The sequence below is a fragment of the Mirounga angustirostris genome, unplaced genomic scaffold (assembly GCF_029215605.1).
Source record: "Mirounga angustirostris isolate CCGP_5_RB_7025 unplaced genomic scaffold, mMirAng1.0.hap1 SCAF_1, whole genome shotgun sequence".
Classification (NCBI taxonomy): Eukaryota; Metazoa; Chordata; class Mammalia; order Carnivora; family Phocidae; genus Mirounga; species Mirounga angustirostris.
In genome coordinates, this window is record NW_026991709.1 from 182,898,346 (window position 1) to 182,918,629 (window position 20,284).

Consider the following 20,284-nt stretch of genomic DNA (forward strand, 5'->3'; position numbering starts at 1 on the left):
TACATTGCTTTGGAACACGCCTATATTTATTTTCGTTTATCTTTTTTTAGGGGAAACAAAGTTATTTCACTCAGAGCGTCCGACGTCAAAACCCAATATATCCTTTCTGGAAACTACCTCGTTGGTTTGATGTTCAGGTGGCTCAGTGTGTTGTTTTGAAGGGTGGCATGTTTACGGCTCAGCAGGACCATAAACACTCCTCCGGCCCAGGGCTGCTCTGGATTTGTGAGCAGTTGACACAAGGGCAGCGGAGAAGGAAATCATCCCCAGCTCGTGTTTTGACACAGAGGAGTTTTGTTTTTCCTTTGTCAACCCTCTGCATCCTCCACGGAAAACAAACAAAACACTCCAGCAATGGTAAATATTGTGACGGCAGCCAGCAATGTTTCCTTTTCCGCCACGCAGGGTGACCGAGGGTGGCATTTTAAAAGACCCGTGGTTGTCATTCTGATACTTGCAAGAGCGCCGGCGCAGTCCCAGAAATGAAAGAGGAGACGTGCAGGAAGCGAAGACCCGCAAAATCAGTGTTTCTTTTGGGGGACATTGTGAGCCTGTCAAGGAGGAAGCAGTGGAGGGCAGTGATGGGGGCTGTTTGCATTTCCTCCCTTGGGACACCCAGATTTCTCATGCTACCCCTCCTGAGCCTTACGAGAGACCCCTAAAGACTGTGGAGCGGCCTCCCCGGTGGCTTTGTTGTCACTTCGCTCAGAGCGTGGCCTCACTCTGCCTCCTGTGTCCTGCCTGGGCCAGACTCCTCTCCAACCTACTGGGGAACCGGCCAGGCCAGGAGGGGAGGGGTGGGGGAGCCCCCAGCTCACAGTTTCCCAGAGTTTGCCTTGAATTTTGTCATTAAAGGTTTCATTCGCTTCATAAAGTGTATCCATAATATGTTTTCTTGACCTTTCCCACCTCTTTTCTTTTGAAAGAGAAGAAAAGAAGAGCCAGACAAGAGAGGGAGGTTCACACGGCTGGGTTCTTGGCGTTCACAGACAGGGGTGCATCCGTCGACATTGTTTCTTTTTAGTTATAGTTACATGTTTTTTTTTTTTTTAATTCTTATGTTAATCCCCTACATTACATCATTAGTTTTAGATGAAGTGTTCCATGATTCATTGTTTGTGCATAACACCCAGTGCTCCATGCAGAATGTGCCCTCCTCAATACCCACCACCAGGCTAACCCATCCTCCCACCCCCTCCCCTCTAGAACCCTCAGTTTGTTTTTCAGAGTCCATCGTCTCTCATGGTTCGTCTACCCCTCCGATTTCCCCCGCTTCATTCTTCCCCTCCCGCTACCTTCTTCTTCGTCTTCTTCTTTTTTTTTTTAGTTACATGTTTTTTTAAGTAATCTTTACGCCCAACATGGGGCTGGAACTCACGACCCCCGAGGTCAAGAGTTGCATGCTCCTCCAACCGAGCCAGCTAGGGTACCCCTCTCATTTCTTTTTAGTTGCCCTATTTGGGGCAAGGTCCTTCATTTCTCCAGGACTCAATTCTTTCATCTCTCTATGGAGGCAGCGATGCTAGCATTGATTACGAGGGTTATGTTAAAAATGACAGATGTTACAAAATAAAACGTGAGAATGGCGCTTACTTTGAGTGCTTGGCCTACATCCATTCGTTAGTCCTTACAGCCGCCTGTGGGCTGTTTTGCTCTAAGGTACAGATGAAGACACTGAGGCAGAGAGTGTTTTAAGGGACATGGCTAACGCAGGTTCCTCAGATAATCAGTGGCAGGGCTGGGGTTTGGATGGGAGGCAGTTCAGTTTCAGAATCTGTCCTTCATCCCAGTATTGCCATGTTCCCACTGGTCCTCCAAAGCAGGCATCCCACCCCTCATTCTTCTCTCTATAGACAACCATGGCACAGTTTGGCCTAACTCTTCCTAAGTAATTTGAGGCAACGGAACTGGGATCGCGCCATCCACTCTCTCTGTGTTTCTTGCTTGTTGCATGATACGCTGTGTCATAAATATTTTCCATGTGCATACCTCTGGTTCTACCTAGGTAAAAAATTAACCACCTTGGTGAGAGCTGTTCATTTAGCCCAGCCTCGGTGGGGGTGGGGGGCGTGGGGGGCTGGCTTTCTTTCAGAGCAACCCGGTTTGAGCTGGCTTGCTGCCTAGGAACTGGCTTTCTTTCCCACAAAGTAGCTTCTGAGAAAAACTGTGGGAAACAAATGACTTCAGAAGTTTCTAGAAACAAAAGTGCAAACGCTTAACAAATTTCATCTGGTCCAAAAATGTTATTACCCCAAATCTTGAAAATATTTTCTTACAGGATTATTCCCCCAAGGTTGTTAATCTGAGAACGATCCGGGCCTATTAGGCCTGACTTTTTGCCCCCTGATATTGGAGTCCTGTGTAGCTGAGTGCCAGAGTGTGGGGGTTGAGGTAAAAATATTTCTGTGGAGGAAATGAAGTCATTTTATTTAATATTATAGCGACCACTGGGACTCTATCATTTCAGAAAGGGGATGGCAGTTCACCCAGCCAAGATGAAGCTTTACAATTGGTCCAAGAGTCCTTTTAAAAGGTAGCAGTAGGCTTTGGTAGCCGCAAATCTTTATTCATTGTATCTGCCCTGAAGATTCTTGCTGTAGTTAAGTTTTACCAAATGAACACTGTTTTTCTAGATAAATGTTACTGTAACATTATCCGCCTCTTTCTTTTCCTGGTTGACATTCAAAGCCATTTTACTTGAGGTGTTACCGAGTGGCAGTTTCTATGTTGAGGCGATTGTGTGAGACCCGCTTCTCTGGCCCTGAGCGCCCAGCACCCCGTGGAGACAATCCTTCATTTGTTCGCAGAAGGAAGGAATGTGCCACTCATTGTAAACCAGCCTCCCTGGATACACCTGTAGGGCTGGTTTCACTTCTGAGCTCCGGACACAGGCAGAGTTCACCTTGTTCTGGCAACGGAATGTCAACAGTGACTGGATCCTTGAGGAGCTGGGGTTTCTGTGTCCTCCTTCCGCTGGTGAAGTCTCGAGTGTGTGCGTAATCGCTCTTAAGCTGGTGCGGTGAAGCTGAAACTTGGCTTATCATTAGGCCTAGATTCTCCCGGAACATAGTTTAGATAAGAGTTGAAGAAAAAAATGCCAGGCCTAGTAGCATTCACTGCCCTGAGATACTGAGGAGCTTTATTTCTCCTCACAAAGAAAGCCATTTGGTTTAATTTTGAAAACTGCTTGTGAGTAGGCCAGGAGATACGAAGTGGTCTTCCTTATTACCTCATCTAGCTTTAATTTTTCAGCGAGCTGTTTAGAAGCAGAGAATAAAGGTGGTAAGGTGGTAATGTTTGCTCACTTGTAGTGACTCGAGTCTTGCAGTTCCATTGCATTGTCACAGACATCATAGATACTTGGCCTCTGTCAGAAGCCCAGCTGTGTGGCTTTGGGCAAGTTACTTAATCTCTCTGAGGCTCAGTTTTCTCATGTGTCGAAAGGGTACAATATTAATAGCACTCAACTCCTAGGATTGTATTAAGGATTAAGGAGTTAAAGTTGTAGTCCTTCAAACAGTACATAGGATACAGTAAGCGTTGTAGAAGTGTTGTAAATAAAAATAGACTGGGAGACATGAAGTTAGATGTATATGAAGTGCCGCTGAAATTTATGTGGCCTTTCTGGTTGCTGAATATTCTGACACACAGAAATGAATCATTAACTCAAAAGAACTGGTTTTATGGTACATAGTTAAGATTTTTTTCCCCCTTTTAAGTATATATTCCTTTTCTGCTTTTCCTGTTCCCTTTGGAGAGCAAAAGTATCGGAAAAAAACAAGTGCAAGCGCTTCCTTATAATATTGATTTGGTTGTAGTCAAAACAGGAATTGTGAGTCATGAACTCCAAATTAACAGGAACGAGCCAAGGTGAAATGACATCCTAAGGATGGGGTCATCTTTGGCAAACAGACTCAGGAATTCATCAGGTATTAAAACAGTGTTCTTAACCTAGAATCTCTGGATAGAAATCAGGGGACCCATACTTTTGGGTGGACTAAAAATTACATCTACATTTGCTTTCTTTCTTTCTTTTTTTTTTTTTTTTAAGATTTTATTTATTTATTTGACAGGGTGAGAGCGCACAAGCAGGGGGAGTGGCAGAACGAGAGGGAGAAGCAGGCTCCCTGCTAAGCAGGGAGCCCAACACAGGGCTCTGTCCCAGGACCCTGGGACCATGACCTGAGCCGAAGGCAGACGCTTAACCGACTGAGCCACCCAGACATACCTACATCTACATTTTCCCTCCTCACCGCTAACTGAACATGAGCATTTCTTTCAGTTACCAACTTGGGCAAGAGCACACAGGAGCATGACAATACCCATGACTTTGTCATCAATAGAAATCTCAGATATTTTGATATGGCATTCTGGTTTTGTTTATGTCTACCATTACCGAGAAATTACAGTAGTTATTAGACTCACCACTATTTATTTGCTACTCAGTACCTTCATTAAGAAAAAAAAACCATAATTATAAATGTGTTCTTATTTCAGTAAAATTGGTTTCCTCCGTACTCGTGTGCATCTTATTCGACTCATTTATAAACATCTTTCCATCATTCTGAGAAAGGCCTGTAGGCTTCATCTGACTGCACAAAAAAGATGAAGAGGGAGTTTTTTTTTTAAAGATTTTATTTATTTAACAGAGAGAAACAAGTGAAGGAGGGAACACAAGCAGGGGGAGTGGGAGAGGGAGAAGCAGGCTTCCCGCCGAGCAGAGAGCCTGATGCGGGGCTCGATCCCAGGATCCTGGGATCATGACCTGAGCCGAAGGCAGACACCTGATGACTGAGCCACCCAGGCGCCCCTGAAGAGGGAGTTTTAAAGCTGATCATATAAACTGATTTGAATCTCCAGAGCTATCCAGTCTAAATATAATGGGAAGCACATGTAATTAAAATTTTTCTGGTAGCTACTATAAAAGGAATAAAATGGAACAGGCTTAATGCATATTAATAATATAATCTTATTTCAATAATTAAATTTTTTTTGTTAATTATAATTAAGTTTTGACCTATTTAGTGAAATCTGTTCAAAATATTATCATTTCAACAGATAGTCAATATCAGGTAACTAATGAGGTATTTACATTTTTTCTTCATCCCGTCTTGGAAATTAGGTGTGTATTTTGCGCTTAGAGTAGCATCTCACTTTGGATGCTACAGTTTCATTGGAAATACTTGATCTGTGTATACATTTAACAGGATTTTTTTGGAAAAGCAGATTCAGGTCCAAATACGAGGAAAATGTTTCCTTTAACGACATTGTCATTTAAATTGAAATCAATAACGGTATCAGATAGCCCCGCTCCAGTCTGGCTGGGCACAGAACCCTTGTGAGGGAGAAACATGAGCAGGGCACTGGGAGAGATTTCATTAAGGTAGCACCTGCTCTTCTGTTACTTTGTTTAGTGAATGAAATCCTGATGGAGACCCTTTCTCCCTGAGGTTCTCCTCATCCCTCTACCTGTCCCCAAGTAAACCCTCACTGCCCCAGGGATGACACAAAAAGCCGAGGTCTCTCTGGCTGGGGCTTTGTGTGACTTAAAGGAGGGGTTTCTGTTTTAGTGGTGACTTTTGCAGATCCCTACGGGGTGGAATTTTGTAATTTCCATTCCAGCCTGTTGAAGAGGTATTTACAAATTCATGGAGAGGAAAGTTCTAATTTTTTTCCCCTTGAGCAGTTCTTTGGTATAACAATGGGATTTAATTGACATTTGAATTTTTAGTAGCTGTTTTTATTCCCCCCCCCCCTCCTGTGGTGTCTTGCAAGACTCGATTTAATCTTTTATTTTAGCCCCTACTTCCTGGATTCACAGTTTACCTTCTCAGGCTGTCATTCCCCTGCTAGGACAGGTGCAACCTGGTGGTTTTTAGTTTTTTGGATCCTTGAGAGAAGGTGCGTATCCATGTGGAGGACCTTTGTCACCTAGTTCAGCCAGGCTGTGTATTTCCCACTGCTGGCTACAGTTGTTAGAAAGATCTTTTCCCTTCCAGGAGTGGATCTCTGCAGTTAAGCTAGATAGTTCCAGCCAACTCTAACCTATGTACTTGGGCGGTCTCACCGTACTTTCATATCCTAACTTGTGTGTCTAATTTTTGATACCGGGTGTGGCTTTTTCATTTTTTTGCTTGAAATTGGTAAGTTCTGAAAAAATTGCAAACCAATACAGTGACCAGGCCAAATCCAGTTTACTATTTTCTAGAGAAAAGTTGAATTACTTTGGGGTTCAGGTAGATCCAGAAGGGCCGTCAGAGACTGACAGTAAGTGAATTCTGCAGATGAGTGACTTCCTCGTGTGTTCGGCCCTTTGGATAGACTGTTGAACTGTGTTGGGTCTTAGAAACCTGGAAGCATGTCTCATACCTCAGCTGACCCCTGGGACTGGATGTTGTATATTATACTGTGCTCATACTTCTGAAGGAGAACACAAGGCACATTGCCTGCTCTTGAGGAGTTGTGGTCTTGGTAAAATGAAGCTGTAAACTTAGACAGGTCTAATGGATGATTGAGATGGAAGGTACATTTGTCAGTGGGTTCTGTTTTAAAATTCTTTTTTTTTTAAGGTTTTCTTTATTTCAGAGAGAGAGAGAGGGAGCACGCGCGTGCGTGAGTAGGGGGGAGGGGCAGAGGGAGAGAGAGACAGATGTTCCACTGAGTGGGGAGCCCAGTGCCAATGCCAGGGCTCCATCCCAGGACCTTGGGATCATGACCTGAACCTAAGGCAGACGCTAACTGACTGAACCATCCAGGCTCCCCTCACTCGCTTTAAAAAAAGATTTTATTTATTTATTTGAGAGAGAGAGAGAGAGAGTAAAATTCTATACCAAACAGAAACAGAGCAATTTCCTGCCAAGGAGTAGTAATAACAACAGAAATAGCAGTTGGCATTTATTGATTCATTCAGCAAAGGTTTAGTGGGTGCTTACTATGTGTCAAGCACTCTTCTAGAATAGAGCAGCCAACACAATGGGCACAGAGTCTGCTTGGGTTTATTATGCAGGTGTTGGGAATGTATCTGATATGACACGTGCACACTTGCATTTTAATGAGTTGAGTGAATAAAAATTTATAGCTGAATGTCATCACGGCTGCAATGGAAGTGTGAGCAGGAAGTGATAAATGCTTTGAAGAATACCAAATGATAGGTCTGGCGAGGACAAACTTGAACAAGTGACAGTTGCTTTCTTTCCATCTCGTTCTCTCTGGGCTTCATTCAGTCAGCTCTTGTCATCTTCTTAGGTCGGGAGTGAGCAGTTGGAGGACTGTGAATGATTCAGTGCAGTCATTTTGCTTTGAGCCGTGTGAACATGGACAGTTTATCTGTAGCATCATCCTCAGACTGCGTAGGATTTGTTTTCTCAATGACTGCTAAGAGAGTCTCTGATGTTAAAATCAAATCAGATACCAAATTGTTAAAAAAACAATTTCCAGCAGTTTAAATTTTAATTAAGCCATTGCTTTAATATTATTTCTAGGCATATATGGCTTTTTAAATGCGTGGATTGAGGATGGATGTCTTCGCTGTGACACAGTGGTTTGTTTTACAAATACATTGAATACATGACAAATATATGTAAATACAAATGCATTGAATAAACTGAGCCCCTTTGAATTGTGCCCTTATCTTTAAAAGGAAAGACTTCTAAAATTTAAACATGGATTTTGATGTTTTTGAGTTTGCCCTACTGAACTTTGCAAGAATTTTCAAGCTCTTGGGTCTAACACAAACTGGAGTTTAGTGAGACGGATCAAATAATTTTATTCTCATCTCAAAGTTACTGATGTAGGAGAGATGTTGGGGTCTGTAGCCCATGGCCAAGAAAGAATTCTTGAGATGTCTTTGGTGCAAAAAGGTGGTTTTCTTAAAGCACGGGGACAGGACTGTGGGCAGAGCAGCACTGGGGTACTGAGGAGTGGCCCATTATATACTTTCCAGTTGGGAGGGGGTTAGGGATAGGGTAAGCCTCCCAGGTATTTGGGAAACAAGGTTTCCAGGACCCTGAGAGGGCCTCGCCATTATTAGGAAAGGGTCATTTATTATTGTCTAATAAAACCCTAGTCATGAGACCCTTCAGATGTATATCGGTGGATCATACGCTTCAGGGATGATTGTTAACATATATCTTGGGGAGTTTAGAGATAAAGGAATTTTCCAAAGGAATTTTTATATGTTAAAGTAGACTCACAGGATCCTGGTGGTCGGGCTAAGATTGGCTTTTGCCCTTAGCAAAGTATTAACATCGATGTGGCTGAGTCCCTAAAGGACTGTCACTCTGCCTGTTTCAAGGACTTGTCAATGGGCTGCAAGTAGTAAGGAAATGTAATTTTTCTTTTGCTTTTGTTTCCCACATCGGTTACCATGAACTCCACTTGGGCAGGTTGGACTGTATTATAATGGAAGAGCCAAGGCACCTGTCATTTTATTCTGTTGCAATAGGGAGAACTTGCATTAATGAGGAAAGTCTCAGAGTAGAGAGAGAACACTTAGGGTTTTATAAAACGAGGGAATCAATGAGGAAAATGGGAGGTGGGTCCCAGCATATTCCAGAACAGAATGGTCCTTTGCATGGGGTCCTTGCTCTGAACACAAAAGGGTCACAAAAGGGTGGTAGCATGTCTTGAACAGGGCTCTTTCCCTTGAGCCCTGGGCTCAGATAAAGTTCAACATTGTCAGTGCATGCATTGGGAAGTATTTTTAAAAGGGTATTGCTGATTAAAGCTTTCACTTAAAAGCTTCAGCAGTTAATCAGAAATGTGCAATTTATAATTAGTGTAATTTAAGCATAATGATTTCATGGTAACTATCTCAATGTAGTCATTTGATGATTTTAAGATATAAACATGGGGTTTTTAACCCTCACAAGTTATTTTATGCCAGAAACTAAGAAAAATGCTGCTGGTTATTCTCCCCCAATTCCCATCTTAGGTTGATCATATGATTTTTCTGGGTCCTTAATTATATTTAATTATATTTAGGGGATATTTATGCCATTGCATGTTCTGTTTGGGGTTTTGCAAATTTGAATCCCAAAGTTAGTATAAATAAAACAAGAAATATAAAAAGGACATAGGCCTGTTATCTTAGCATTTTGTTTTCAGGAATTGTTTGCTAGGGCTTATGGATCTAATTCTCTTGCAACATTAGGATTCGGGTTTTCTTTAGGGAATGCAGGAAGCATAAACTGAGGAATTATTTTACATAACAATCAGAATGAAATGTTATTTATTTATAAGTTACTCAGGGCCCAAAGGCCTTAGGGCACCAAACATAACACAGTATAGAAAACAAACCAATTTTCATTGACATTTAGCTATAAATTGAAATTAATTCATATAAAATACCTGAGACGAAACACTTTTTTGGGTACTGTTTAGCTTTCATGGTTTTGTCATTTTAGATTTAACTTCAAAACTGTGTTGCATAAACTCATTTGCTAGATAAAATTTTCTGGCTATCCACTTTTTATTGTACTTCTGTACTGTGTAGGTGAACAGTTTAGTATTTAAAATTCTTACATGTTTTTTTTTTTTTCCGTGTGGGTTTTATCTTTTCTGTTTTTCATTCCTTTGTACATGGTCCTACTTATTCTTGCTACTTATTCTGGAGCCAAAGCTGGATGGGGGTGCAGTGCACTGCTGTGTGTGTGTGTGTGTGTGGTCAGGATAACATTTTTGGGAAATGGATGACTGCAAAACAGTGAGGCCTGCCCACTTGTGGGCAAATGACATAACCAACAGCTTACCGAATGCCTTGCCAAGACAAATAGGATTGAGTTGTCCCCATTGGTGGCTGCTCCCACGCATGCTGAATTCATTCCACCCTTGGCTCTGCCTTCCTGTAACCTGGAGAAACTTGCTGAAATTTGTACCCAAAGGGGGAAAAAAAAAGACCAAAACAGGACATAGTGAAGTTTAAATATGCCAAATGAGGAAATAAATGATACAGTGCAGAAATGGCAGGGAGCACATTCTACCTGAGACAGAGTTCAGAGGTCAGCATCAAAATCCAGAAGGAGGCAGAGAAGGACTTGAAATTTCTAAAAGTTCGTTAATTTGTGTTTCTTATGAATTGAGGTAACACGGTTTTTTGTTTTTTGTTTTTTTTTTAAAGATTTTATTTATTTATTTGAGAAAGAGAGAATGAGAGAGAGAAAGCACATGAGAGGGGGGAGGGTCAGAGGGAGAAGCAGACTCCCCGCCGAGCAGGGAGCCCGATGCGGGACTCGATCCCAGGACTCCAGGATCATGACCTGGCCCGAAGGCAGTCACTTAACCAACTGAGCCACCCAGGCGCCCCGTTTTTGTTTTTGTTTTTAAATTCTCTTATCACCACCATTTCTGGTTTCCAGTAGTCTCCCTTATTTCCCTGGGGAGGGCATGCAGGAATGGCAGGAAATGCTAGGGCCTTGTTTGCAGAGCCCTCTCCAGGTGGCGGCTAGCCTGTGTGGCCAGCTAATACCACTCCCTTCCAGTGTCCATGCTGTAGGCTGACCTGAAGGTCAGAGCTGTCGCATGTGTTTTTCCTCTTATGTAAAAAATAAATTAGATAGGGAAGTTTTAGCTGTTGAATTATTTTTTGAAATTCATGTGAGAGATATTATTTTAAATTTAAAGAATTTAAAAAAATGACCACCATCCTAATGATTGTTTCTCAAGTGTGGCTTCGTTTACTGCTCTGATTTAGACCTAGAGCATGACTTGGCACATACTAGGTAGCCAGTAAATTTTCACTGAATGCATGTATGGTCCATAGACCACAGGCCTCCGAAGCTCCTGGGTGGTTATTACAAATGCAGGCTCTCAGGCATCCCCTAGGCCTTCAGAATCAGAATGTCTAGGAGAGGAGCTGCATTTTAAAAGAGGCTTCTCCAGCAGATTTGTATGTGTCCTCAAACTTGACAACTGCTGTGCTAACACACCCAAGGGTTTTTAGTTTCCATGTTGCTTTTCATATACATTGTAACAGGGAGGTTTTTAGGTTCAGTTCTCTATCCATCCATAACTTCCCCACCTCTCCGCAGCAGTATTATATAACAAATATTTACCTAGTTATACATAAAAAAAAACTTTTTAAAAACTAATTAATTATTATTATTTTTAAGTAGGCTCCATGCCCAATGTGGGGCTTGAACCCTGATATCAAGAGTTGCAAGGTTTACTGACTGAGCCAGCCAGGCACTCCCTACTCAGTTATACATTTTAATGTTATCCAACAAAATTGGAATGCTCTCTATACCTAACCATTTTCCTCTTGTTGGATTCCCCCTTTCCCTCCCTCATTATTCTTTAAAGCTCCGGAGTAATATAGGCATGTATAGCTATTCTTTCTGTGAGCCGGGTGTTCTTTCTAGAAGTTTCTTGCAGAGAGGAGATAACAAGAGCTAAAAGGGCTCCCTTCATGGCTTTAAAATTGTTATTTATTTGTAAGACTTTATTTATTAATTAAAATATTTATTTATTTGAGAGAGAGCATGTGCACAAGCTGGGGGGAGGGAGAAGGACAAGCAGACTCCACACTGAGCATGGAGACTGACGTGGGCTCAATCCCAGAACCCCAAGATCATGACCTGAGCTGAAATCAAGAGTCCGATGACTAACTGAGCCGCCCAGGTGCCCCAACTTTATTTATTTATTAAAAAAAATTTGTTAACTATGTATGGTGATGGATATTATTGTGGTGATCATTTTGCAATATGTACATATATCAAATCATTATGTTGTTTATCTTAAACTAATACAATCTTATATGTCAGTGCTATTTCAATAAAATGGGGGAAAATGCCACCCCTAAATATTTCTGGCACCTTAGTGTGGTATCTGGCACATAGTAGATGGTCAATAAATATTTAATAGATGACTGGATAAATGGATGAAGGAGTCAAAAAATAAAAGGGCTTTTGGAAGCTATTAGCATTTATATAGCACTTTCAATCTCTGCTGTCTAACTTGCTTACCTAGTACATTCCTTTTTGAGGGAAAAACCATTCCAGGTCACATTTCATTAAATATTACTAAGAAATTGCAAAACTACTTACTGGTGATGACCAAGGATTCCTAATTACTTCCCTTGAATTAGGCAGGAGGGCTGGGTGCCTTGAGACTGAGGCAAGAAGAATGTTTCTCCCTGGGAATTTTTTCCCCCTTCATTTGAGAAATATAAAAATTAGCTGTGATTCCTCAAGCTACATGATAATGCTAATCTTTTACAACAGAAGTAAAGAAGATCCCAGTTCCCATGTAAATTTGGGGACTTTTGAGTTCTACAGAATTAATACATTTCTTAAGACTTGTTATTCGAGTATACAAAATAAACTGTTTCCCAAATTTATTTGACCTTAGAATCTTTTCTTTAGTATCTCTTAAAATTACTTCTCTACAGAACAGTCTCTGGGGAATACTCACCTAAAGGGGTGTTTTTCAAACTGCAGGACAAGATTCATGATTATGGGTCATGGAATTTGTGTATAACCAGAATTTACATATACAGATACGTAAAAACACAACTCGTGTTTCCTTTTTCAAAGTGTGTGTCCTGAGAGCTCAGAGACAGAAGGTTACATTTCTTTCTTTCTTTTTTCTTTAAAGATTTATTTATGTATTCCAGAGAGAGAGAGAGAGAGAGAAGCGTGAGTATGTGTGTATGTGGGGGGGGGGGGGGCAGAGGGAGAGGGAGAATCTTAAGCAGACTCCCTGCTGAGCAAGGAGCCTAACTCAGGGTTCTATTCCAAGACACCAAGACCATGACCTGAGCTGAAATCAAGAGTCAGACACTCAACCCACCAAGCCACCCAGGCTCCCAGAAGGTTCACAAGGTTCTTTCTGTGTCTCCTCCCACTAAAAGAAAACCAAAAAAGCACAAAAATATAGCCAGTTTGATATGAAGAATGTAAGCATAAATATAATTTCTTGTTTAAATAATAGAGCAATATTAATTCTATTTAATAAGCACATATTAGTACTTAATATGTGCCAACACTATTGTGATCATTTTACAAATATGAACTAATTTGATCCTCATAACCACCCTGCAGGGTATATGTGCTGTAATCATCCCCATTTTATGGATGGGAAAGTGAAGCACTTGCTAGCATTCTCTATGATATAATTAACTGTAAAATCAGGAAGTGACAGTAATAATTAGTATATATAACTTTGACCTCACATTTAATAATGGCAATTAAAGATCAAAAGGAGAAGAGAAGCCAATCATATTATATTAGAGTTAGGATCGTGCCAAATGTTCTTTCTGGCCCCATGGTAATGGGGCTTGGGTACAACGCAAATTATGTGCAGATACTAGAATGATCATTGGACTGTTTGAGGGCTTTTAAAAGATAACAGAACATGGAACATGGATAAAATGTCTTCAGATATTATTTGCTCATTTGTGGCCATCTGGCCACTGCATGTAATGAATGACAAGTCATCTACTATAAGGAATATTTTTGTTTTTTAAGTGAGCATTTCTCTAGTGTCAGGATTATTCCTTTTGCTGGTTTTCTTCCTATCTTTCCTGCAAATGGGATAAATCATTTGTAAAAGTAGCACTTGTCACAGACTGTACTTTGTGTATAGCAACATGCTGTATGTTGAGGCTGAGGGGTGAGGCTCCCAGCTCACACACTACCCCAAAGCAGGACATGTTGGCCTAGTGCATATTTTGAGTTTAAGGAGTTTGAGAAATGGCAGGTGCAGGAGGGACTTGGTGATTTTCCCATGATACAGTTGATAATGACGGTCATGTGACAGATGCTCTTCCTATACCTGGAAGAAAGGAAGGGAGACACCAGGAAGAATTCAAATTAACAGGCCTTGCTAAGTTTCCCCCAGATTACCACACTTAGCTCGTATCCTGTCACGTCTGTCCACAACTTTCCACTCTTCATTGAACCTAGCGTTAGAAATGCTCAAGTTTAACCACTTCTTGGGTCTTATTTCCCTGTGAAGACTCTGGGTGGTCATGCAGAAGTTATAGTAAATAAGTCTGAATGTGTTTCTCTTGTTTATGTTTTGTCATAGAGCCCCAGCCAAGAACCAAGAAGGGTAGAATGAAAGTTGTTTTCTCTCCCCTATAAAGTGGCATTTTCTAAGAAAGTTAATAATCTTCCTTTCGTTCCCCACAGCCATTGGGAAACACTTTTTGTTTCTGAAGAGGTTGTTTTATTCACTTAGGAGAGAAGACACACCCAAGGACTTCAGAGCCATGGTTCTGATTTCAGTGGATAAGCATAGCCGTGGTTCACAGTGGGATTAGGGTTGTCCCCAGGGGACATCTGGCAATGTCTGGACACATTTTTGGTTGTCACAACTGGGAGGGTGCTGTTGACATCTAGAGGGGAGAGGCCAGGGATACTGCTTAAACAGCCTGCAATAGACAGCACAGCTGCCCCCAACAGAGAATTACCCACAAATGTAAACCATGCCAAGGCTGAGAAAGCCTGCTTTGGAGCAATTTGGTGCAATTCTCTGTCAGTGAACCGCCTTGGTTTAAACTAAGGGCAGTAGAGTTCCAATTCTTTGTGACTTGCTTCCATTAAAATTATTTCTCTTGGACCTATTCTCATGACCAATTACAGATGTTTTGTGGGGAAGCTGTAGTGGAGAGAGGAGGCAAAAGATGGCGTCAGTTGCCCAAAGAATTGGGGTACTTAGATTTTCTCTAATCATTGAATTTTGGAGGAAGAGGGGGGGCTGTTTCAGGTTTGGAGTTTGTGAGGTGTTGGAAAATCTGCTGCTGGAATGTGCTATGAACAGACTAAATCATGGTCAATACGTGTCTGGTTGTCGCTGGGTTGAGCAGTGTCACAAATGGTCTGCATGTATTGTTTTCTTATTCATAATTTCCAATAAAATCAAAATGTCACCTTTTTAAAGATGAGGAAACAATCTCAGAAGTTTAGTAACTGTGGACTTCTCTAATTCCTTGTTGAAGCATGGTGTAGTAAATAGTAAATTCTTTTGAATGGCCATTCCTCGGGTTGCTTTCTTTGTGCTCTGCTTTGCTTGGGATAAAGAGAAGTGAGGTTTGGAGAACTTCTTGAACGTACTCCAGTGTTTTAAGGCCTTCCCTCCCTGCTGGTTGCCTAGCCCAGGTCCTCGCATCTGATTGCCAGTGAGGAGGAAAGGTCTCTTACTAAGGGACACAGAGGTAGAATAGAAAACATTTAGACAAATTGCAGCCTCTGCCATCCTGATACTTGAAGATTCTCCCCTGATCTTTTCATTTTAGTCTCTTAAGATTCCTCTTTCTCATTTTATTCTTCCTTTATCTCCATAGACTATAAAGTGATCCAGAAACTTAGTAATATTATGAATGACCATTTATCAAGTGGCCACAATCTGCTTACTAATGTTCAAAGAATATGAGGAATGTCAGTTTTGTTTCCAAATCCTCATTATCCCCAAACTACTTGATACCAAGCCTGCTTAGGTCTTTTTACTCCCCAAATCAATCACCCTTTTATTTCTCATAGGGTCTTAGGTGCAGAGGACACATTCTGCAGAAGATCAGACGCGGTCTGAGTGATGGGGATGTAGGAGATGGTATTTTATGTAGCTTGTGTCACTCCTACAATAATTCAGATGGGTTCATAATTTAATATTCATCCTTGAAATATTTTCTCTGAAGTTAGAAAATGAACCATCTTTACGAACATTTGACAGTGTTTCTTTGGGATACTTTTTTGTTACCATGTCTGTCTGTGAGTAATTCAAGATCATTTATAGCTGTCTACATTCAACTCTTTATAATTTGTCCAAAATTAACATTGGTAATCTGTTTGGTTATTGGTATCCCCCCACCCCCTTGTCAACATGAAAGAGTAGGAAATAATGATCTTGGTGGTAAAACATGGTTTGTATGTTTTTTTAATAATAAAGATTATACAGTTTGCTATTAGATTGGTTTCCCTGCCCATAATAATCGACATGTGGAAATCCACAGGACTTGCAAAAGGCAATTAAAAAAAAAGGGAAATAAATAAAAAGACTCTTCATGTCCAGCTGTGGGGCCACAAGTTCAAAAGAGTGTATTTCATTGATGATCTGAGTACGCCACTGGATGTGTGATGTGTGTTAGTTTAAAGTATTAGCAGACCGGTTTTTATTTTTCTCTTTAGCTGCAGAGCCATAATGAAATGATTTGAGGGGTGGTCACAAGAGAATTACTAATGCTAGTGTTTACTCTAGTGGCTTAGGGTCTCTTTAAATTAATGAGTTAAACAGGACAGGATATAACATCAGAAGAGAGTTCTTGCTGTTTACCTACGTGATTGCATCCTCCGTAAAAAAAAAACATGCCCTGCCCTCCCCTACAAAGACAGCAGGGAAAACCTTGTTCTTGCCTTTGAGGACTGGTTCCCCCATACCCCCACCCCCGACGCCCTCCCTGCCTACCACAGTAAAATGATTTCAGTGACCTGGTCTCATTTCAGGAAATGTTTAATGAGTCTTAGGAAAACTATAAATAAATCTTATGTCACTGTTACATCAAGGAACAAGTACATCTTCAGGCTCTAGATAATTAGGATGTCCACCTACTTTCATGAGAAGCCATTTGCATTCGAAGGGGTGCATGCTGGTGACTTGAATTTCTTTCTTTCTGGGCTTCAAATTGTCCTGTCTCGATGTGGAAAAGGAAAAGGTCTCAGTGAATGTGACTGGTGGGGAGATTGTCATGTGAACAATGTCATCGAAAGACTGGAGGGGACATCCAGAGGTGGGTCATCTTGTCCACTCCCAGCCTCTGTGTAGGTAGAACCTGAAGCAGTGAGAACAGAGCCTTTGTTAAGAAGCATGCTTCAGAATTTCCCCTCTGAGTCACACTTAACTAAGCTAGATTGAAAGAAATGGTTCATTTTTTCTCATGGCAGCTCTATTTTTTATTTGTAACTTGGGTAATTGAAAAAAATTCTCAACAGCCAGAAGTTTGTTTGCCTTGTACGTATTTGAACTTGAGAGGAAGGATGATGATACTGACATTTAATATGGAATATACTTCTTTTTTTTTTTGAAATATGGACTGTACTTCCTGAGGTCAGTGTATCTGGTTAAATATTTTGTCCTTAGAAGAATATTATTTCGGTCTGTATTCTTTTGCTTCTGATGACTGCTCTTTTTGTAAGAAATAAACAAAACAAAATGAAAAAAAACAAAGCACTGAATACATTAAATAAAATTAAATAAAACATAGAAAAATTGCCATTCTTTTGTGTTTCACTGAATTGACTGGTAACCTGACTGAACCTATTTATAACTCTTTGGGCTAAAGTAATCAGAAGAGTGTCCTTTAGGTAAAAATCTTATTTAATTTTGAGGTAGTTTAATTATCTGTTTCCTCTCCCTTCTTTGAATAAAACATCACACTTTGCCGTAGCTCCCACATTTGTCAGAAGTTTAGAAGTAAATAATAGAATAAAACGTGCGGCCTAAAAATTCTGTTTAGCAGGTGAGGGCGAATAAGTTGTGGTTTGTGCTTATCCCAAACAAGCCATATAGCAAGCACAGAATGTACGCAGGTGCCTCATGCTACAAAGACTGCCTGTGGCCATGTGGTCAGACCGCATGAATTGTCCATGAATTGGCTAGCCAGGGACTGCGCTCACTGCAGAGACATCCTCCCTCTCTCCCTGTGGGCAGTCCGCTACCTCCAGGAAAAAGCTGACTTACAAACAATTTCCTGGTGAGCCAGCTGGGGGAAGGAGGGGATTTCCTTAGTAGGACACTGTGCACTGCCATTCAAAACAGACAAAGCCAGCAAGTCTTAGAAATTTGAGGGGAAAGGGCAAGGGAGATGTGACAAGGAGGGGCAGGGTGGGGTCTGCAAATGGGTTGAAAGCATTTTCGAGGTATTTGTCTGGCTTGCCGTTCTTCTGACAGCTCTTGGGAATCTCAAACAGTAGTAATAACTGGCTCTTGGAATTTAGATTTCAGAATACAAGTCTTCCTCCCTTTTCTAGTGGACTTTCCTGATGAGATTCTCTTGCTGTTCTAGCCACACTGGTATAGATTTTGATTTTGGGGAAGCTGTATAAACTGGCCCATCATCAGAATGAAAGATACTGTCTAGAGAAAATTAGGTAGACACCTTTTTTTTTTTTTTTTTTTTTACAGATTTTATTTATTTATTTGAGAGAGAGAGAATGAGAGAAAGCACATGAGAGGGGGGAGGGTCAGAGGGAGAAGCAGACTCCCCGCCGTGCAGGGAGCCCGATGCGGGACTCGATCCAGGGACTCCAGGATCATGACCTGAGCCGAAGGCAGTCGCTTAACCAACTGAGCCACCCAGGCGCCCGACACCTTTTTTTTTTTTTAAAGTAGTTTCACTGAAATGTTGCTGAATTTTCTTTATTTTTGGCTTACAAGGCAAATACGATTTCTTCTTTGCTGTACTGACAATCAGCCTGTTGTCGCAGTGAGCCTTTTTATCTGTTTCTTGCCACTCACTTGTGAGCGCTTCTGTTTCCATCTTTGCCTTTTAAAGACGGTGAGGAAATAAAGGACTTTGGAGAGTCCCCCCTCTGTGACTAATCAGACAGATAAAAATGTCTGATTTTTAATTCAAACATTTGAATGATATATTTCCAAATGAAAAATAATCTAGATAACTACATGAGAATTGATTTGCAGTTGACCTGCTATGGATTGCAGACATCTAATGAAACATGAGAGCATTCTGATTCCGCCATTTTCGTTTTGTATTTATTTATTTATTTTTAAAGATTTTATTTATTTATTATTTGAGAGGGAGAGAGAGTGAGCGAGAGAGAGCAGAGCATGAGCCGGGGGAGGAGCAGAGGGAGAGGGAGAAGCAGACTCCCCACTGAGCAGAGAGCCTGATGTGGGCTTGATCCCAGATCCCAGGACCCTGAGATCATGACCTGAGCCGAAGGCAGACGCTTAACCGACTGAGCCACCCAGGAGCCCCTAATCTGTTATTTCTCATGATGTTTTGGGTTAGCCAGATAATTCTTGGGCTGGCCTCACGTGGGCTCCCTTGTCTGTTGTGTCCATCTGGGAGGGTGACTGGGTTAGAAGGTCCAACGTCACTAGGGCATGTTGGTTTTCTTCCACATGGGCTCTTGTCCTCCATTAGGCTAGATTGGCTTCCATACCTGGTGGTTTTAGGATGGCATTTCAAAAGAGCAAATGTGGGCAGGCAAGCTCCCTTGATGCCCAAGCTGTAGAGGTCACACAGTGCCACTGTCCCCACATTTAATTGGTCTCAAAGCAAGTGCCAGGCCAGCCAGAATTCAAAGGGTGAGCAAACAGACTCCACCCCTTGCTGGGATTTGCTGCAGGGAATTCAATTGGCCAAAACATTCCTCCCTCCTATTTCCACTTGCCCCCTTTCACTGTACATTCTAGTCACTAAACTTCTTTCAGTTCCTTAAACCCATCTTGTTCTCCAGCTTTGGGCCTGAAAACATGTATTTATCTCTACCTAGAATATTCGTTCTTGCCTATTTCTTTCCCAGCTAACTCCTACACAGTCTTCAGATTTTAGCTTCATTGTCATTTAATCAGGGTGTTCTTCTTTGCCCATATCCTAGATTTAGGGAAATACCATTTCTCCTCTATGATCTAATAGTTCCCTTTGCTTTCCTTGTCATAGTAGCACTTATCATTCCTCTATGAGAATTAAAAAAAAAATTTTTTTTTTACCTTTTCTGATAAACTGAAACACTGTAGGCAGCAGGACTGGTAGCTGTCTTGTTCTTACTGTGTGTCTAGGACCCAGCACAGCGACTAGCTTATAATAGCTGGTGTTACATAAAGATCAGATTGGTCCAGTGGTGTTTGCTCAGAGGGTAATTTTGATGTTTCCCATTGGGATCCCCCAACTTCTTTTTAAAAAACTATTTTCTGTCAGCCCAGCAATCTAGCATCAAGAAAGGAGCCCAAGGGGTATTTGGGTGGCTCTGTCGGTCAAGTGTCTGCACCAGCTCAGGTCATGATCTTGGGGTCCTGGGATCGAGCCCCGCATTGGGCTCCCTGCTCAATGGGAAGTCTGCTTCTCCCTCTCTCTTTGCCCTCCCTCCTCAAATAAATAAATAAAATCTTAAAAAAATAAAGTAGCCCACAAGAAGAGGGACTTGGTTGTATAATTAGGTTGCAATCCTTTTTTTTTTTTTTTTTTAAGATTTTCTTTATTTGAGAGAGAGAGGAGAGCTGTAACGTAGGAGCAGGGGGAGGAGCAGAGGAAGGGGGACAGGCAGACTCTGCTTTGAGCTCGGGGTGGTGGTGGGGGGCTGGGATGGAGGGGTGAGGGCTCAATCCC

The 20,284-nt window shown here is 41.5% G+C and overlaps 1 protein-coding gene and 1 long non-coding RNA gene across 14 annotated transcripts in view; both read left to right on the forward strand.

Annotated features, from left to right (window-relative positions):
• The window catches only part of LOC135364711 (uncharacterized), a 43,056-nt gene extending 27,430 nt beyond the window's left edge, over positions 1 to 15,626 (forward strand). Inside the window, exons 1-2 of the long non-coding RNA XR_010412260.1 lie at positions 1 to 2,992; positions 4,074 to 15,626. The exon at positions 1 to 2,992 is cut by the window's left edge and continues 27,430 nt beyond it. This is a non-coding gene — a long non-coding RNA (uncharacterized LOC135364711). The remainder of the gene's footprint in view (positions 2,993 to 4,073) is intronic.
• Positions 1 to 20,284, forward strand: part of MAGI1 (membrane associated guanylate kinase, WW and PDZ domain containing 1) — a 618,082-nt gene that overhangs the window by 79,898 nt on the left and 517,900 nt on the right. The window lies entirely within an intron of this gene.